Source organism: Mus caroli, unplaced genomic scaffold, assembly GCF_900094665.2.
Source record: "Mus caroli unplaced genomic scaffold, CAROLI_EIJ_v1.1 scaffold_22766_1, whole genome shotgun sequence".
NCBI lineage: Eukaryota > Metazoa > Chordata > Mammalia > Rodentia > Muridae > Mus > Mus caroli.
Genome location: NW_018390687.1, coordinates 982 through 8,460, shown reverse-complemented (window position 1 = coordinate 8,460; position 7,479 = coordinate 982). Strand labels below are relative to the sequence as shown.

At 42.7% G+C, this 7,479-nt stretch overlaps 1 pseudogene; it reads left to right on the top strand.

Moving 5' to 3' along the window:
* The first annotated feature begins 747 nt into the window (after positions 1 to 747).
* Positions 748 to 2,538, top strand: LOC110288763 (annotated as a pseudogene).
* The last annotated feature ends 4,941 nt before the right edge of the window (positions 2,539 to 7,479 follow it).

The following is a 7,479-nucleotide window of genomic DNA, read 5'->3' as shown; positions in this document are numbered from 1 at the left end:
TCACTATTGTTTTATTACAGGTGCCTCCAAGCAATGATTCGTCAAATACCTAAGCTAAATTGAACTTTGCTTCCTGGCCTTCACCGATGTCTTAAGCAGTCCTTGAGCCTACCCTTGTGGTTTTCCTTCCCCCACCTGCTTGAACCTGCTTGCTCAAGGGTGGAGTTTCCTGTTCATTTGTTCTGCCACGCCCACTGTTGGACCCTGTTGGCTTTGCTGCTTGGAGACACACACCTGTTCGTCCTGCTACTGGATCCCGAGTTACTTGGTGGGAAATTGGGTTCCCTCCCCCTTCCTTTATAACTGAATGTTGGAATTCGTAAAGGTGGGCCTTGAACATGGAATCGTCTTGGCCCCATTCTTTCTTCCGCCCCGTCTAGCTTCCTCTCTTTTCAGCTCGAACTGCCATTCTCAGTTAAACCGTTCGAGTTTCGGACTGCGGGCGGGCCACAACAGTTTGGCGCCTGAACAGGGACCTGAAGAATGGCAGAGGGATGCTAAGAGAAACGGCTGCTGTGTGGAGCTCCACAAGAAAGGAAAGGATCTTCGTATTGGGCATCAGAGCAACGGACAGGTACACATGCTAGCGCTAGCTTAAAATTTCAGTTTTGTAAAGTGTTGCTGAGGATGCAGTAAGATACGAATTAAGTTTAAATCAGTGCTAACCCAACACTAGTTCTGCTTGGGTCAGCAGCGTGTTAATCGGAACTAGATATGAAAACAGGTGGTGTGCCACAGCTTTTTAGAAAGCTGCTTAGGTGGAAGAAAGAAGGGTTTAAAGTCATGGATCAGGCGGTTGTTTTTAGTTTTCAGGAGTTGTTTCAGGCCAGAGGAGTAAGGCTTAAAGTACAATTAGTAAGAAATTTTTTAGATAAGATAGATAGCTGTTGTCCATAGTTCAAAGAAGAAAAAATGATAGATTGTAGAACCTAAGAGAAAGTTGGTGAGGCCTTAAAAATTGCTCAGACAGATAATTTTACCCTAGGCCTCTGGGCGCTCATAAATGATGCTATAAAAGAGGCAACTTCTCCAGGGCTAAATTGCCCTCAGGCGGAGCTTGTGGTATCTCAAGAGGAGTGCCTATCAGAAAAGGCCTCCTCAAAAAAAGATCTTCTTAACTCAAAAATTGATAAATGTAGAAACTCTGATGATGGACTAAATTTTAACAAAAATCACTCAGATAGAGAAATTGCCCATTACCTTAATGAGAATTGGTCCTCTTGTGAATCTCCCGCTTCACCTAGTCACCACTTCGGGAGGAGGTGCTACTCATAGGGACACATGGCTAAGTGAGTTAGAGTTTGAGATTAAGCTTCAGAGGCTGACTAATGAGCTTCTAGAACTAAAAAAGATCTCAAAAGCGAAGAAGAGTAACTCTTCTATAGTTCACCAGGTGCCGCTAGAAAGAGTTGTGAGTCAGGCTCATGGGAAAGGACAAAATTCATCTAATAAGCTAGCCTTTCCTGTGGTCGAGGTAGTTGATCAGCAAGATACTAGTGCCAGACATTACCAGACCTTGGATTTCAAGTTGATAAAAGAGTTAAAGGCGGCTGTTGTACAATAAGGTCCTTCAGCCCCATTCACTCAAGCATTACTAAACACAGTTGTGGAGTCACACTTAACCCCCTCAGATTGAAAGACTCTTTCCAAGGCTACCCTGTCAGGAGGAGATTTTTTGCTTTGGGATTCTAAATGGCGAAACGCCAGTAAGAAAACTGCTGCTTCTAATGCTCAGGCTGGTAACTCAGACTGGGATAGCAACATGCTTTTAGGAGAGGGTCCATATGAGGGACAGACAAATCAGATTGATTTTCCCATTGCAGTGTACGCGCAAATTGCGACAGCCACACACCGTGCTTGGAGAAGGTTGCCAGTTAAAAGAGATATTGGTGAAAGTTTAGCTAACATTCAACAGGGTTCTGATAAACCATATCAGGACTTTGTGGACAGGCTANTGATTTCAGCTAGTAGAATCCTTAAAAGTCCAGACACAGGTAGTCCCTTTGTTATGCAAGTGGCTTATGAGAATGCTAACGCAATTTGCCAAACTGCAATTCAACCACATAAGGGACAGACAGATTTGGCGAGATATGTCCGTCTTTGCACAGACATCGGGCCTTCCTGCGAGTTCTCCCAGGAAACCCACGCACAAGCAATGTTCTAGAAGAAACGATGGAATAATGCATGCTTTAATTGTGAAAGTTTAGATCATTTTAAAAGTAATTGTCCTAAGAACAAGGGCGCCAAGGGTAGACAAACAGACTGTACCCCAGGAATATGTCCCCAGTGTAAAAAGGGCCGCCACTGGGCAAAAGATTGTAANCATAAACCAAGGGTTTTGAGCCACCCGGTGCTGGGAAACGAGGAAAGGGGTCAGCCCCAGGCACCGAGTTACTCAAAGAAGACAGCTTATGGGGCTGTAAATCTGCTGCCCAGCCAACAAGATCAGTTCTTGAGCTTGTCAGGTCAAACCCAGAAAATGCAAGACTGGACCTCTGTTCCACTGTCCACACAGTATTAACCCCAGAACTGGGAGTCCAAACTCTGCCTATGAGAATCTGCCAGAGTCTTTGGACCACAGCCCGTAAAAACCTGTGGCTTTCTCTTAGGACAAAGCAGTTCTATTGTAAAAGGCCTACAGATTTATCCAGGTGCTATAAATAATGATTATGAGGGAGAACTTAAAATCATAGCCGCTTGCTCTTATGGTGTTATAACTATACCCGCTAATCAAAAAATTGCTCAACTTACTTTGATCCCTTTATGCCAGTCACTGTATAAATTCCTTAAAAATGAAAAAGGACAAAATAATTTTGACTCCTCTGGCGTAAATTGGGTGAAATCTATCACTAATCAGAGACCTAACCTTAAATTGACTCTTGACACAAAAGGCTTTAAAGGATTAATAGATACCGGGGCCTATGTAACGATTATAAGAGGACAAGACTGGCCCTCAAACTGGCCCTTGACTGTTTCCTTGACTCACCTTCAAGGAATTGGGTATGCCAGTAACCCAAAACGTAGTTCCAAATTGCTAATCTGGAGAAATGAGGAAGGAAAACCACATCTCCTCCCATTAGTACTCAGAACTGCGCGTACTGATTCGTGATCATACGCATACAGTATGGCTACCGCTTGGCGCAGGAGATTACTGCAGGAGAAGGTCCAGCTTGACTGTTTCTGAGTTCCCTGTGCGACACACCTGGTTTGAAGGAGGTTGGTATCTGATTCTAGCTAAAAACCAAAAATACCTAAGGCTCTGCCTCCCCTCCCCAAAAGATACCAAGAGCCACAGATGTGGGTCGTGACAACACCCACGGGAGGAATCNGGTCAATGTCCACCCAAGCCAAGGTTAAAGGCCCACTCATCTACGGATGAAAAAACCATTTGATCACCTCAGTTAAGCGTTGCCTATTTAAACTTAATTAATGGGGGGAGAGAGGTTGGAGACTGTACTGTCGAAAGGGCAAGCCCTTCACTGCCTCCCACCCAAATAAAAAAGCCAATTGGCCTTGTACTAAGGAGCCAGTCTTGCCCCTTCTCCCTGTTTCCCAGCCTGTCATCCAAAATTGCGGAGGAATATCAACTCAGTGTTATTCTAANTATCAAATGGCTGAGAAGCACCTGAAAAAATGTTCAGCATCCTTAATCATCAGGGAAATGCAACTCAAAACAACCCTGAGATTCCACCTCACAACAGTCAGAATGGCTAAGATCAAAAATTCAGGTGACAGCAGATGCTGGCCAGGATGTGGAGAAAGAGGAACACTCCTCCATTTTTGGTGGGATTGAAAGCTTGTACAACCACTCTGGAAATCTGTCTGGTGGTTCCTCAGAAAATTGGACATAATACTACCAGAGGATCCAGCAATTCCTCTCCTGGGCATATATTCAGAAGGTGTTCCAACTGGGAATAAGAACACATACTCCACTATGTTCATAGCAGCCTTATTTATAATATCCAGAAGCTGGAAAGAACCCAGATGTCCCTCAACAGAGAAATGGATACAGAAAATGTGGTGCATTTACACAATGGAATACTACTTACCTATTAAAAAGAATGAATTTATGAAATTTCTAGGCAAATGGATGGATCTGGAGGGTATCTGAGTGAGGTAACCCAATTACAAAAGAACTCATATGATATGCACTCACAGATACATGGATTTTAGCCCAGAAACTTAGAATACCCAAGCTACCACTTGCAAAACTCATTAAACTCAAGGAAGAGCATAGTGAGGACAATTCGCCCTTTTTTAGATACTTTTCCCTATTTCATGTCCTGCTTCAAGTCTTCCCATGTATTCCTCCTTCTTTGCTCTCCTAAATTTATGGTCATTTTTACTTTAATTGTGTTACATATGATAATTTGTTTGTGCACATATTACTCTATCCATATAATGTTACTACTTTATATATGCTCTCAGGGCTAACTGCTTCGTATTGAATAGCTAGCAGGTATAGTCTTTCCTGGGAAAGATTGTTTCTCAAACTCTCTTCATTCCTCTGTTGCTTGTAGTGCTTCTAGCTTTGACACCTCATGAGCTTTCCTCTTCCATATTAGATTGTCTTTTGGTGCTGTCTTTCTTCAGGCTGTGTTTAGGCAGCCATGTTGATAAGACTTCATGGGTATAGTTTGATATTGCTAAGAGACACAATCTCACAGCAAACTTCCTTTTCCTTTGGCTCTTTCCATCTTTCTGCCACTATGATCCCTGATATATAGGTACAGGAGTTTTATTGTAGATGTATCCACTGGGACTGGGCTGAACAACTCTGAACTTTGCTCTGTTGTAGTTTTCTATTTCATTTATTTATTTATTTATTTATTTATTTATTTATTTATTTATTTTACACCCCAGATTTTATTCCCCTCCCGGTCTACCCTCCAACTGTTCCACACCCCATACCTTCTCCCTGCCTCCCTGTCTCCATGAGGATATCCCCACCACTCACTGTTCCCCAGACCTCTAAACTCCTTTGAAAGTTTTCTATAATGATCTCTGTTGTTTGTAAAAAAGAAGTTTCCTTTATGAGAATTTATAACCACACCTGTCTGTCAATAAAAGGACAAGTATATAAGATGTAGTTAGGAATGATAATTATATTTGTTTAGTAAAATGGTAGTTGTTGGCTTTCTTCCAAGATCTATGATTTCACCAGCTCTGGGCAGTAAGCTAGGTTTTCAATACCAAATATGATTTCTCTCTTTTTTAGAGGGTCTTCATAGTTGGTTAAGACAATTGGTTGCCTCCTTCCTCTGGAAATTTGCATGGTACTTGTGATACCATAAATGCTGTTGCTCAGAGAGGAGGCAGCTGGTGTCTTCTGGATCATGTGTCATTTCCTGAGGGATATATGTTGCCCTGAAAAAATATTTAATTTCTACCTATAAGAGACAATGATGGGCTATAGTAAGAGAAGAATGTATAAGAAAATGTAATAATGAACTAGAAAATATCATCCTGAGGTAACCCAATCACAAAGAACACACATGATATGCAATCACTAATACATGGATATTAGCCCAGATTTTCGGAATACCCAAGATACAATGCACAGACTGCCACCCCTACTTCAGTAAAAACCGTGTGGCAAGCCAAGCTTGGACACAGTCCAAGGCAAAGATTTCACAAAAACTTAGTCTCCTGGAGCCTTGGCATCCTGTAGCAGGAATGCTCCAAACTTGTCCTTGCATTAGTTGGTGAATGGATCTGTGTGTTATCTTTCACTATTGTTTTATTACAGGTGCCTCCAAGCAATGATTCGTCAAATACCTAAGCTAAATTGAACTTTGCTTCCTGGCCTTCACCGATGTCTTAAGCAGTCCTTGAGCCTACCCTTGTGGTTTTCCTTCCCCCACCTGCTTGAACCTGCTTGCTCAAGGGTGGAGTTTCCTGTTCATTTGTTCTGCCACGCCCACTGTTGGACCCTGTTGGCTTTGCTGCTTGGAGACACACACCTGTTCGTCCTGCTACTGGATCCCGAGTTACTTGGTGGGAAATTGGGTTCCCTCCCCCTTCCTTTATAACTGAATGTTGGAATTAGTAAAGGTGGGCCTTGAACATGGAATCGTCTTGGCCCCATTCTTTCTTCCGCCCTGTCTAGCTTCCTCTCTTTTCAGCTAGAACTGCCATTCTCAGTTAAACCGTTCGAGTTTCGGACTACGGGCAGGCCACAACAACCCTGGGCTTGGAATTCAGTAAGAATGTTACCTATTCAGTAACATTCAGAATTCCTTCCAGTATTGAAAGAAAGATAGTGAAAGAAATCAGGCATTACTATCTACTACGTAGTGTTAGAAATTTCAGGGCAAGCCTAGTAAAGTAAGGTCAGAATTCTTATTATAATTATGTATGGCAGACTACATTACTTAAAAGAAGAAAGTCCCCCACAAAATCACTTAGAATAACAGGTGAGTTACTTACATATAGAGGAATTTACAATGGTTTAGGAAGAAGATCAGGCTGTGGTTTAAGGAGGAACTAGAGTATTGTATTATTCATGAGAAGGTTAACTAGAGTAGAACTCCATAATTAGAACTATGGCTTGGGCATGAAAGCCCTTGCCCTGGGACCTTAATGAACTCACACCTGGCTTCTAAGAATATAGCTGACCTTAGATAGAGCTGTCTCAGTTGTTATATTGCCTAGTTCCTGCCAGTCTTTATGTATGCATTCCTCTGTCTTGTGTAAAGAGTCATTAAGCATCCAGTAACCTTAATGTACCTTGGCTGGTGTGTCACCTAACTTCCTTATTTTCTTCTGTAATATAAGTCTGATGCTCCCTTTGAGAAATTACACTCAAATCAACACTCCCTTGTGTTCACATCTGTTTGCTACCCCGCCAACTCCTTGCCCACCTGGGTACTGGTACCCTGATTCTCTCATGGGTTGAGGGGCCGACTGAGTACAGTCCGCTGCAACAGACCACATGAAGCTTAAGAAAAAGGAAAACCAAAGTGTGGATACTTTGGTCCTTCTTAGAAAGGGGATCAAAATACCCATGGGAGAGTGACAGAGTGACAAAGTTTCGAGCAGAAACTGAAGAAAAGGTCATCCATGGACTGTCCCACAGGGGATCCATCCCATATACAGTTACCAAATAGTTACCACTATTGTGGATGCCAACAAGTACTTGCTGACAGGAGCCTGATATAGCTGTCTCCTGAGAGGCTCTGCCAGTGCTTGAAAAATACAGAAATGGGGGACCACAGTCATCCATTATACTAAGCACAGGGTCTCAAATGGAGGAGCTAGAGAAAGGACCCAAGGAGTTGAAGGGGTTTGCAGCCCCATAGGAGGAACAACACTATGAACCAACCAGTACCCACAGAGCTCACAGTAACTAAACCACCAATCAAAGAGTACACATGGAGGCATCGGCAGTGTATGTAGCAGAGGATGCCCTTGATGGACATCAATGAGAGGAAAAGTCCTTATCCTTGTGAAGACTTTATGCCCAAGTATAGGGGAATT